Source organism: Neoarius graeffei, chromosome 1 (assembly GCF_027579695.1).
Source record: "Neoarius graeffei isolate fNeoGra1 chromosome 1, fNeoGra1.pri, whole genome shotgun sequence".
NCBI classification, from domain to species: Eukaryota; Metazoa; Chordata; class Actinopteri; order Siluriformes; family Ariidae; genus Neoarius; species Neoarius graeffei.
The window spans coordinates 39751417-39764577 of record NC_083569.1 but is presented as its reverse complement, the minus strand read 5'-3'; the positions used below and the strand labels follow the sequence as shown (position 1 = coordinate 39764577).

Genomic DNA, 13161 nt, shown 5'->3' with positions numbered 1-13161 from the left:
TCGCCAGGTCATCACAGGGCTGACACATAGACACAGACAACCATTCACACTCACATTCACACCTACGCTCAATTTAGGTGGGGTTTACATTAGACCGTATCAGCGGATCATCAGATTAACGTTTTTAAAACGATTAGCGTGCACACAGCAACGCCAATACACGATTCGCGTACACACAGCAACGCCAATACACGGATACGCTAATCACATGACTAATTCGGCACGCAAGTTGAAATGTGTCAGTGCGGCTCATCGCTTCCTCCTCAGCGGCTGCGCTCCAAATCACTCCGCCCTGAACAGCGAGTGCCCTCTGGAGGGTGCGCACTCCGGCCCTGCGCAGCTCACAGAGCGCGCGAGTGAAGCGCACGAGCAGTGATTCGGGACTGAGCCACTGTGTGCAAGTCACTTACCACTTGCAAGTGGAAGGATGGCAAGCCTAAAGACAATCATAACTACACAATGGGCAGTATTTGCATCAGTATTTGCAGTATTTTCATACTTTTATACTCTTTAATGAAAGGTGATACAAGGCGGAAGTCCGCGCCGTTTTTCAGCAGTCGCGTCACATGACCAACGCCAGCGAATCAGGAAGGTGGATGTCACAGTGACGTCGTCCAATGACGACGCCAGCTTGAGCTCAGCACAGCGTACCCTCAATGTTTACACAGCACCAGACCAGACACGGTCTGGATTGAATACGTGGACACTGGCAGATTCCTGTTTCCCAGCATTTCCAGGCGTTTTAATGTAAACGGACAGTGCATCCGCGAAGAAAACGAGACAGATACAGTCTAATGTAAACTTGGCCTTAGAGTCACCAGTTAACCTAACCTAACAGGCGAAAGGCGGGGTACACCCTGGACAAGTCGCCAGGTCATCACAGGGCTGACACATAGACACAGACAACCATTCACACTCACATTCACACCTACGCTCAATTTAGAGTCACCAGTTAACCTAACCTGCATGTCTTTGGACTGTGGGGGAAACCGGAGCACCCGGAGGAAACCCACGCGGACACGGGGAGAACATGCAAACTCCGCACAGAAAGGCCCTCGCCGGCCACAGGGCTCGAACCCGGACCTTCTTGCTGTGAGGCAACAGCGCTAACCACTACACCACCGTGCCGCCCCTATATGTGTTATATTTACTGTATGGACGTGGTCTCAGAAAACAATTTTATTTCTAAGCAGTAGCCACATGTACCCATAGGGTACCTATGTTTTTCACAATATCTTCCTTCATATTCATCATAAGTGCTACCGGGCGAGGCTTGCTTTGCCTGGCAACACTGGTTAATAATTGAAACTATTTTACATTTTTGCACAACATGTTTTATTCCAAGCGTGCTTTTTTAATTAAGTGAACAAACCTTCACATGAAAGAATGAGCAAATAATAAATTGCAATAATTAAGTAAATGTGTTCTCTGTGTCCGCTCGTTTCACTGTTACCCAATCAAGCGGTCATGATTATTTCAGCTGTTATCCACAATGCCAAGTTGGCAATGTTCTCCCTTTTTAATATATCTCCGTGTTCTCTCCAGGATCAAAATAAAGCCCTGACGTTTGGGTGGGCCGCAGGGCTGCGTGCCTCCCCTGCAAAATTTTGAAAAAAGGGAGCCCATTTGGTGGCATCTGGTGACTTCTCGGAGCATTTTATGGTGGTACTGACATGGGCACTTTTTATTGTCGACATGGTTGATCATAGCTGTCAACCCCGAAATTAAAAGTCAGAAAGCTGGGGTCCAGGGGCTGCAGGTCCCGGGCAAAGACCCCCCTGCTGAAAACGATTTTACCAACTTTAAGAGGGGATTGGTGGCCTTAGGATGAATATTTAGTTTTCACCTTCTGGTTTCTATTAATGGGAGGGAAAAAACGGCTTCATGAGGACACCACATGTACTAACAAAACAATGCCAGGTAAACAACAACACATTTCAACATGATCATGAAATGAAAGATGTGCAATGATCACATTTCAAGAAGCTTTCACCACAAAAACTATGTATGCATGTCACTTCATAGGAAAAGAGGAAACACAATTTGCGTTGCACCCAAGTCATTTCTAAATCAAGGTTTTAACTCGGTCAAAGTGTACGTGCTTGTAATTTACTGCAGCAGGAGTTTGAGCTTTATTTTGTCCTTTATTAAATGAAAACGTAAATAATTATACATCATAACCAAAAAAAAAAAAAAATCTGAATACAACACTACAAGCTGAGTAAATTAAATATTCTGTTCTATGTATTAAATATTCATTAAAATATTTATTACAGATAACGTTAAATAAATTATGGGTTGTTTTACAATCGGCTAAAAGTCACATTTAACACTTATCTTCAATATCAAAAGGCTTGACTAAATAAACTTGGTTGTTTATTGTAGCCCTGTGATAGCTCTATTTACCATGCAAAAAACAATTTGGTGATAACGTTATTTTTGGTGAATGTATATGGAATCAATTTTGTGCCAAAATGTTCATACAATACTTTTGAAATATCAAACAAAAAAAAAAGAAAAAAGTCAATTTTTTTAGATTGGCAAACAAATTATTCATGTATTCGTGCAAAATATATCAGTCTATTACTCTTCAGAAACCTTTCATTTTTCTTCCACGTCTTTCTCAGTTTTGTTTGACGTAATTTATTTTGGTTGCGATTCCAGCTTTCTCGTTTGCGCTCCCTGACTTTTTGCTTGCAGTTTTGGCACAAACTTCACGTGTAAGTCGCCACTGAAGTCCACTCGATCCTCGTTTACTGTCAATGGATCGGTCACTCGTCATAATTTTACATAATTTCTTGTCACGTCATAATTTCGAGACAAGAAAGTTATAGTGCTGACTGAACAAGTGACGGAATGATACTCTGTAATATCGTGTTGAAGTATCAATACTCAGCAAACAGCCAAGGAAGCAAACCAACCATACAAATAAACTGAAAAAGTACAACTTAAAAAAAAAAAAAAGTCATCATGACCACACAGTACACAGCCTGGGTTGGTCAAGACCGAGACGCAGTGACATGGTGGGCAGAGAAGCAGTGAAGAGATGCGTCTTCAGTCTGTGCTTGAAGGTGGTCAGGAAGTCGGCAGCTCTGACCTCGACTGGAAGGTCGTTCCACTAACAGGGAGCCAGGACAGACAGCAGTATTGAGCGGGCTGGGCAGGAGGGGCCAGGCGACCAGTTGTAGTGGAACGTAGGGATCTGGCTGGCGTGTGTGTGTGTGTGTGGGGGGGGGGGGGGGGGGGGGAATCAATCTCTGAAGGTATTCACAAGGACCACTTACAGATTGACATTAAAGTGACCCAAAAGGAAAATGGTCTTGGTTATTCATTTCAATATGTACTAACCTTCATAAATCAGACAATGACTAAAACCAGCTACAGTGGTGCTTGAAAGTTTGTGAACCCTTTAGAATTTTCTATATTCCTGTATAAACACGACCTAAAACATCATCAGATTTTCACACAAGTCCTAAAAGTAGATAAAGAGAACCCTGTTAAACAAATGAGACAAAAATATTATACTTGGTCATTTATTTATTGAGGAAAATGATCCAATATTACATATCTGTGAGTGGCAAAAGTATGTGAACCCCTTGTGCAGCAATAACTGCAACTAAACGTTTGCGGTAACTGTTGATCAGTCCTGCACACCGGCTTGGAGGCATTTTAGCCCATTCCTCCGTACAGAACAGCTTCAACTCTGGGATGTTGGTGGGTTTCCTCACATGAACTACTCGCTTCAGGTCCTTCCACAACATTTCCATTGGATTAAGGTCAGGACTTTGACTTGGCCATTCCAAAACATTCACTTTATTCTTCTTTAACCATTCTTTGGTAGAACGACTTGTGTGCTTAGGGTCATTGTCTTGCTGCATGACCCACCTTCTCTTGAGATTCAGTTCATGGACAGATGTCCTGACATTTTCCTTTAGAATTCGCTGGTGTAATTCAGAATTCATTGTTCCATCAATGATGGCAAGCCGTCCTGGCCCAGATGCAGCAAAACAGGTCCAAACCATGATACTACCACCACCATGTTTCACAGATGGGATAAGGTTCTTATGCTGGAATGCAGTGTTTTCCTTTCTCCAAACATAACGCTTCTCATTTAAACCAAAAAGTTCTATTTTGGTCTCATCTGTCCACAAAACATTTTTCCAATAGCCTTCTGGCTTGTCCACGTGATGTTTAGCAAACTGCAGACGATCAGCAATGTTCTTTTTGGAGAGCAGTGGCTTTCTCCTTGCAACCCTGCCATGAACACCACTGATGTTCAGTGTTCTCCTGATGGTGGACTCATGAACATTAACATTAGCCAATATGAGAGAGGCCTTCAGTTGCTTAGAAGTTACCCTGGGGTCCTTTGTGACCTCGCCAACTATTACACGCCTTGCTCTTGGAGTGATCTTTGTTGGTCGCCCACTCCTGGGGAGGGTAACAATGGTCTTGAATTTCCTCCATTTGTACACAATCTGTGACTGTGGATTGGTGGAGTCCAAACTCTTTAGAGATGGTTTTTCAAGTCAAGTCAACTTTGTCAAATATGCTATACATGCTCGACATACAGCACAGATGAAATTTCAGTCCTCTCTGACCCACGGTGTAAACAGGCAATGCAATAAATAAAAATAAAAATAGAATAATTGAAAAAACAAACAATATAAAACAGTATAAACACTAGATTATAAAATTTATAATTTGGAATTTTGTAACCTTTTCCAGCCTGATGAGCATCAACAATGCTTTTTCTGAGGTCCTCAGAAATCTCCTTTGTTCGTGCCATGATACACTTCCACAAACATGTGTTGTGAAGATCAGACTTTGATAGATCCCTGTTCTTTAAATAAAACAGGGTGCCCACTCACACCTGATTGTCATCCCATTGATTGAAAACACCTGACTCTAATTTCACCTTCAAATTAACGGCTAATCCTAGAGGTTCACATACTTTTGCCACTCACAAATATTGGATGATTTTTCCTCTAAATAAACGACCAAGTATAATATTTTTGTCTCATTTGTTTAACTGGGTTCTCTTTATCTACTTTTAGGACTTGTGTGAAAATCTGATGATGTTTTAGGTCATATTTACGCAGAAATACAGAAAATTCTAAAGGGTTCACAAACTTTCATGTACCACTGTACATGCCTTAAAGGTCATAGGCAAGGGTCGGAGGTGAAATGTAGAATACCAACTTGATTGTCTAGAAGAACGACCCAAAAAGCGAATTCAATCTTCCTGGTGTCAAATTTGCACCCTAAAATTGAATAAAACAGTTAAAATATACTGTTTTGCCCAATTTCCGAAGGTTTGTTTACATCTCACTTATGCGCATTTTCACCGCCGGGGGCCATCGTCGTGACATCATTCAAGCCAAACAGACCAGGAGCAGCTCTGTGTTTACTTGCGAACCGAGCACATGCATACGGACTCTGGTCGTGAGAGGTTGTGTAAAATGTCTGAAAACGATGGCGATTTTGAAGTAGGAACTCTCCAAATTGAATATCGAGAGGTGAAACCATACATGTATGAACCCATGGCCGTTGTGAAGCAATCGGTGAACGTGGCTCACTGGTTTGACCGTGTGGCCTCGGACTGCGACTCGGCCGACTCTGATCGCGGTGACCCCGGACCTCAACAAAGACTCGCGCCCAAAAGATTTATCCTGGTAGTTATGATAAATTCCTACTTTCGTTGTAATACTAAATAAGAGCCCTTTTGAAGAATAATTAAACCGCCCTCCCTAGCGGATATAGGGGACGATTACTGGACAGTGCGTCGGTAGGCCACATTAGCCTGCCGTCCGCGGCATTATACTATTTCTAGCCCACTCTAAGCGAGGAAATATCCCTTTGTCTCATTTCCACAAATGATTGTACAGGATCCCTCAGGATTCTTGACTTACCAATTGCAAGCAAAAGTAAAAATGTTTACCTCCAATCGTCTTCTTTTTGCTTGAGCGTTGCTGCTCCGTTTCTTCTTTGACTGCTCGATTTTGTTTCACATGCACAATCCACTCTCTGCCTCGTCTCCTCTTCCGGAAAAAAACCAACCCTCTGGCTTCACGTGCACAATCCTCTCTCTCTGCCTCGTCTCCTCTTCTGGAAAAAGCCAATCCTCTCACTCCACCTCTTCCCCTCTTTCGGAAAAAGCCAACCCTCTTGCTCCGCCTCTTCTCTTTCGGAAAAAGCCAACCCTCTTGCTCCGCCTCTTCTCCTTTTTCGGAAAAAGCCAACCCTCTTGCTCCGCCGCCTCTTTTCCAGAAAAAGCCAACCCACTCACTCCGCCTCTTTTTCAGAAAAAGCCAACCCTCTTGCTCCACCTCTTCTCCTCTTTCGGAAAAAGCCAACCCACTCGCTCCACCTCTTCTTTTTCAGAAAAAGCCAACCCTCTTGCTCCGCCTCTTCTCCTTTTTCGGAAAAAGCCAACCCTCTAGCTCTGCCTCTTCTCCTTTTTTGGAAAAAGCCAACCCTCTAGCTCTGCCTCTTCTCCTTTTTCGGAAAAAGCCAACCCTCTCGCTCCGCCTCTTCTCCTTTTTCGGAAAAAGCCAACCCTCTCGCTCCATCTCTTCTACTCTTTTGGAAAAAGCCAACCCACTCGCTCCGCCTCTTCTACTCTTTTGGAAAAAGCCAACCCACTTGCTCTGCCTCTTCTTTTCCGAAAAAGCCAATCCTCTTGCTCCACCTCTTCTCCTCTTTCGGAAAAAGCCAAATCCACACTCTCTGCCTCTTCTCCTCTCTTGGAAAAAGGTAAAAACTTCTTCCTGAGCTGGTCCCGTTGTTACAGTTCACTGCACAACAATAAGGCATGGGGTTTTCTTTGGAAATTCCTGAACACACATCTGCACTCAAGCCGAACGGCAATGTAAGTAAACGGAAGTGGACTCAACTCAAGTGGTTTGTTTGGCTTAAATGACGTCACGCGCCGAGTGGTCACGAAAATAGCCGACAGAAATTCGCCACGATCCGCGCTAACTTATTTTAATTATTACTTATTAACAATACTTCTTGGGACCAGAAGAAAATTACGGATTTTTTTTTTAACATATAAAGTTTCAAATGTGCATAAAACCGTTGCCTATGAGCTTTGAAATGCTCATTTCCACTGTTGGGGCAATAATTACATTTTAAACATTCAGGGTAGGTTTCCCAATAACATTGCCTTTTAGGGCTAAAGAGCGAGTTAAGAGACTTCAGCGACAAACATGGTCTCTGTACGTGGTTTTCCTGAACTCACTCATAAGAAGGAGTCTTAATAGTAACGTTACGAAGAGCTTCTTTGCAATGTGTGTTACCGATCTAGGCGTTAGTAGTTCGTTTTTTACCAAAAAACAATGAAATGTATCTCATTATCTCTAGCTGCTTTGTCCTGTTCTACAGGGTCGCAGGCGAGCTGGAGCCTATCCCAGCTGACTACGGGCGAAAGGCGGGGTACACCCTGGACAAGTCGCCAGGTCATCACAGGGCTGACACATAGACACAGACAACCATTCACACTCACATTCACACCTACGCTCAATTTAGAGTCACCAGTTAACCTAACCTGCATGTCTTTGGACTGTGGGGGAAACCGGAGCACCCGGAGGAAACCCACGCGGACACGGGGAGAACATGCAAACTCCGCACAGAAAGGCCCTCGCCGGCCACGGGGCTCGAACCCGGACCTTCTTGCTGTGAGGAGACAGCGCTAACCACTACACCACCGTGCCGCCCACAATGAAATAAAAAGTGTTTAAAATATGTTTAAATATTGTCATTAAGCATTACATATATAATGTGGTTGTCAGCCCTGTGATGGCCTGGCGACTTGTCCAGGGTGTACCCCGCCTCTCGCCCATAGTCAGCTGGGATAGGCTCCAGCTTGCCTGCGACCCTGTAGAACAGGATAAGCGGCTACAGATAATGGACGGATATAATGTGGTAATTAATAATTTAAACTATTTTGCATTTTTGACAATTTTTTTTTATTCCAAGCATGTTTAATTAAATGAATAAACATTCACACGTAAGAATGAGCAAATAATAAACTAAACGAGTTCCCCGTGCGCGCTTGTTTCACTGTTACTCAAACATGCAGTCAGGATTATTTCAACTGTTATCTACAAACGCCAAGTTGAGAGAAAGTTTTAATCTGTTTGTAAAAGGAGGTCAATTATATACATAAAAGGAGGTGAAATCTACACAAGGTCAGTTCAGCCTCCTTAGGTACACACAGATCAAAACCTCTCTCTCTCCCTCTCGTGTGCACACACAGAGGTGCAGAAATGCGTCTCATTTGACACTAATGCCTCGGTCACAACCAGCCGTACGTGCTCCTACAGCCGGTCTACTAGGGCTGGGTATCAACTCAAATTTCAAGAATCGATTCGATTCCGAAGCTTCAGAATCGATTATCACGACTCTATACGATTTGATGCAATCCAATCTCGATTCGATTCGATCCAATATCGATTCAGGTTAGTGTTATTAGAACCATTTTTGACTGTGTAGTTAAGCAACATATTAATACTTGTATTATATTAACATTCAACAGCAAATTAATCAAGTATTGGTAGTTAATGATGGCTGTAAGACTGGTGAAAATGATAATGATCAAACCCCCTCACAGAAAGGCAAATCAAGACAGCAAACAGAGGACGCCAGAGGTCTCTATACCTGCAACAATACTGTCCAAATGGGACACTAACCTGGTGCATTATTAAGATTAAGAATTCACCCAAAAGCTGTTGCTGTTGCACACAAATGCATTTTTATTTTATAATGTGAAAAAAGAGATTCTTAGCCAGTGTAAATGTAAACAGATTGCTGGTTACTGGCTTCAAAGTAAAATAACGGGTCATTATACCATTTGTAAATAAGAACTAAAGATACAGCACCTTAGGAAATGTACAGTGAGAGTAAAAAGTATTTGATCCCTTGCTGATTTTGTTGGTTTGCCCACTAATAAAGACATGATCATTCTATACTTTTAATGGTAGATGTATTCTAACATGGAGAGACAGAATATCAAAACAAAAATCCAGAAAATAACATTTTAATTGATTTGTATTTCATTGAGGGAAATAAGTATTTGATCCCTCTAGCCAAAAGCACTTAATACTTGGTGGCAAAGCCTTTGTTTGCAAGCACAGCGGACAGACGTTTGTTGTAGTTAACCACAAGGTTAGCACACATATCAGGGGGAATTTTGGCCCACTCTTCTTTGCAGATCCTCTCTAAATCATTAAGGTTGGTGGGCTGTCGCTTGGCAACTCGGACCTTCAGCTCCCTCCATAGATTTTCGATAGGATTGACGTCTGGAGACTGGCTGGGCCACTCCATGACCTTAATGTGGTTCTTCTTGAGCCACTCCTTTGTTGCCTTTGCTGTATGCTTCGGGTCGTTGTCATGTTGGAAGACCCAACCACGGCCCATTTTCAACTTCCTGGCAGAGGGGAGGAGGTTGTCCCTCAGGACTGCACGGTACATGGCTCCATCCATCTTCTCACTGATGCGGTGAAGTAGCCCTGTGCCCTTGGCAGAGAAACACCCCCAAAACAATGCTTCCACCTCCATGCTTGACAGTGGGCACGGTGTTCCTGGGGTCATAGGCAGCATTTTTCTTCCTCCACACATGACGAGTAGAGTTTAGGCCAAATAGTTCAATTTTGGTCTCGTCTGACCACAGAACCTTCTCCCAATCACTTTGTACATCTTTGAGGTGATCATTGGCATACTTTAGGCGGGCCTCCACATGTGCCTTCTTAAGCAGGGGTACCTTTCGGGCACTGCAGGATTTTAATCCATTGCGGCGCAAAGTGTTGCCAATTGTTTTCCTGGTGACTGTGGTCCCAGCTGCCTTGAGGTCATTCACTAACTCCCGCTGTGTGGTTGCAGGCCGATTTCTCACAGTTCTCATGATCATTGCCACCCCACGAGGTGAAATCTTCTGTGGAGCACCAGACCGAGGTCTATTGATGGTCATGTTATACTTCTTAAATTTTCTCACAATTGCACCAGTGGTTGTTACTTTAATACCCAGCATCTTGTTAATGTTTTTGTAGCCCATTCCAGATTTGTGCAGGTCAACAATCCTGTCTCTGAGGTCCTGAGAGAGTTCTTTGGTTTTACCCATGTTGGAGAGTTTGGAATCTGTCTGATTGTCTGATTCTGTGAACAGGTGTCTTTCATACAGGTGATTAGTTAGACCAGGTGTCTTCAATTCAGGTGATTAGTTAGAACAGGTGTCTTCAATTCAGGTAACAGGTTGATTGGGACTGTCTAACTGGTCTGTGAAAGCCAGAACTCCTAATGCATACTAGGGGATCAAATACTTATTTCCCTCAATGAAATACAAATCAATTAGTATATATTCTTTAAAGTTATTTTCTGGATTTTTGTTTTGATATTCTGTCTCTCCATGTTAGAATACATCTACCATTAAAAAGTATAGAATGATCATGTCTTTATTAGTGGGCAAACCAACAAAATCAGCAAGGGATCAAATACTTTTTACTCTCACTTAAGTGTCTCTCAGTTTTGTGTAAAATCTTCAAAATATAAAAAGTATAAAACATTCAATTGCCTTTAAAGTGTGAACATGTAAACAGCACATTTAAACTTAAACTTTAAATTTACCTTAAATTTTAAACTTAAATAATAAACCTTAAATTTCAACTTCAGACTAAAAAAAAAACCAAAAAAAAAAAAAAACCGCTGTTTCCTGTTAAAGTGCACACAAAAAAACTCTCACTGGACCTTAAACTTGACCTGAGACAGACTGGGTAAACTGTCCATCAACTGCCATCACTTGGGTACAAAAAGATTCTTCTGCAGAAAAAGGAGCTTTACTGTTTTCTTCTGACACTCCAACGCCGCCACCCCCCCAAAAAAAATCGGATCTGCACGATTCAGCCGTGAAAAAGGTGGCATCTGCCAAAAGGCGCGCCGTTTGCATTCAGACCGCCTGCGCGAATTCAATGACGCGACGAGTGGGGTTAAAGTTCACCGTGAAAAATGTAATTTAAAAAAAAATAATAAAATCAATCTATCTTTGGACGTACGAATCGATCTTCAGGAAATAATATGCAAATCAATTCAGAATCGGAAAATCGATTTTTTCAACACAGCCCTGCGGTCTACGTGCAAAAAAACGCAAGAAACGCACGGAGGGCGTGTGTGACGTGCTGATTTTCGAACCGTAGACTGGCCGCAGACCAGCCGCAGAGGTTCTTTGTCATAAATAAACTCTACGGACGCTTACGGTTTTTTCAGGTTGCAAAACAAACTTACGGCCAACGTGCGTCTTTCTCCACGAACAAAGAAAAAAAAAAAAAAAAAACAGCGATTTGGGAAACGCCAAAAATCGCACGTCCGGTTGTGACCTAGGCTTAAATGAGAATCACTCGCCTAATGGAGTTACAGTACATTTGATTAAAATGTAGTGATAATGTGACATTACCACATCCACACATGATTCCATAGCATTGAAATATATTCATAATGTTTTCCGTATATTTATGTAATAACTAATTCGATGTACTTGCAATTTACAAGGAAAATAATTAAACACTGGCTGCAGATTCAACACCAGTTTCCCCCGTTGACTGTGAGAGTCCATCGGCGGCGCATTCTGTGTATTCGGCTGCGAGTGAGCCGCTCTTTGTTTTGAACGAGTGGTCCGGGTCTCTTGTAAATTCAGAGCAAACTAAAGGACTACTTGGGCTACGATGTTGTTCGGGAAAACCACGTTAGCTTGACGATGGATCTTAGTAGGTGAATTAAAGACACTCTTGGCCTTAAGAGGCTTTGGGGAAACCCAGCCCAGATTAGTAATAAACCTGGCTGGAAGAGGACACCCACAGACAGTGAGGAGGATGGCTAGAGAGGCCAATCCCCCCCAATGATCGTGGTTGGAAATTTACAGAAGATAGCCACCATCTGAGGTCATCTATCCAGAAACCTAAGTATCTCAAGTTATGCAAAAAAAAAAGTCCTGGAACTTTGACTGCAACCAGGTTCCATGCTTCGATTTGACTGAACAGAACTTCTCAGCAACAGTCAAGTTGGGCTTGGCGTAAAAACTGGACAGTCCTACAGATAAGAACCTTATCTCTACTGTTAAGCATGGTGGAGTGCGTACATGATGTGGGCTGTTTTTCCTTCAAAGGCCCTGGGAACCGTGTTGAGATACATGTGACCAGATTTACCAATGGACTCCGTCAGCACAAACCCTCTTTCAAACAAAGAAACAAAAAAAACTACTGTCGGGCAATTTAAAGACATACAGAGAAAATTTAGCAATGGAAAGGCATGGACAGATGTATTTTTGTTACAACTGACCTCACTGTACTCTGCAACCAGGTTCCATGCTTCGATTTGACTGAACAGAACTTCTCAGCAACAGTCAAGTTGGGCTTGGCGTAAAAACTGGACAGTCCTACAGATAAGAACCTTATCTCTACTGTTAAGCATGGTGGAGTGCGTACATGATGTGGGCTGTTTTTCCTTCAAAGGCCCTGGGAACCGTGTTCAGATACATGTGACCAGATTTACCAATGGACTCCGTCAGCACAAACCCTCTTTCAAACAAAGAAACAAAAAAAACTACTGTCGGGCAATTTAAAGACATACAGAGAAAATTTAGCAATGGAAAGGCATGGACAGATGTATTTTTGTTACAACTGACCTCACTGTACTCTGCAACCAGGTTCCATGCTTCGATTTGACTGAACAGAACTTCTCAGCAACAGTCAAGTTGGGCTTGGCGTAAAAACTGGACAGTCCTACAGATAAGAACCTTATCTCTACTGTTAAGCATGGTGGAGTGCGTACATGATGTGGGCTGTTTTTCCTTCAAAGGCCCTGGGAACCGTGTTCAGATACATGTGACCAGATTTACCAATGGACTCCGTCAGCACAAACCCTCTTTCAAACAAAGAAACAAAAAAAAACTACTGTCGGGCAATTTAAAGACATACAGGGAAAATTTAGCAATGGAAAGGCATGGACAGATGTATTTTCGTTACACCTGACCTCACTGTACTCTACACGTATTTGCATTCAGCTTTGGAGAGAGTATTTAAATGAGTGTAAAAAAGTAATGCAACATGATCTACGAAGAGATTTTTGTAAGGGTCAATTTCGTGCTAAATACGAAATTAGTTACCAAAGGACGTT

The 13161-nt window shown here is 42.5% G+C and overlaps 1 protein-coding gene across 2 annotated transcripts in view; it reads right to left on the bottom strand.

The window, feature by feature from the left end:
* The window catches only part of nrbp2a (nuclear receptor binding protein 2a), a 151961-nt gene that overhangs the window by 103000 nt on the left and 35800 nt on the right, over positions 1-13161 (bottom strand). The gene's annotated exons all lie outside the window — the stretch shown is intronic.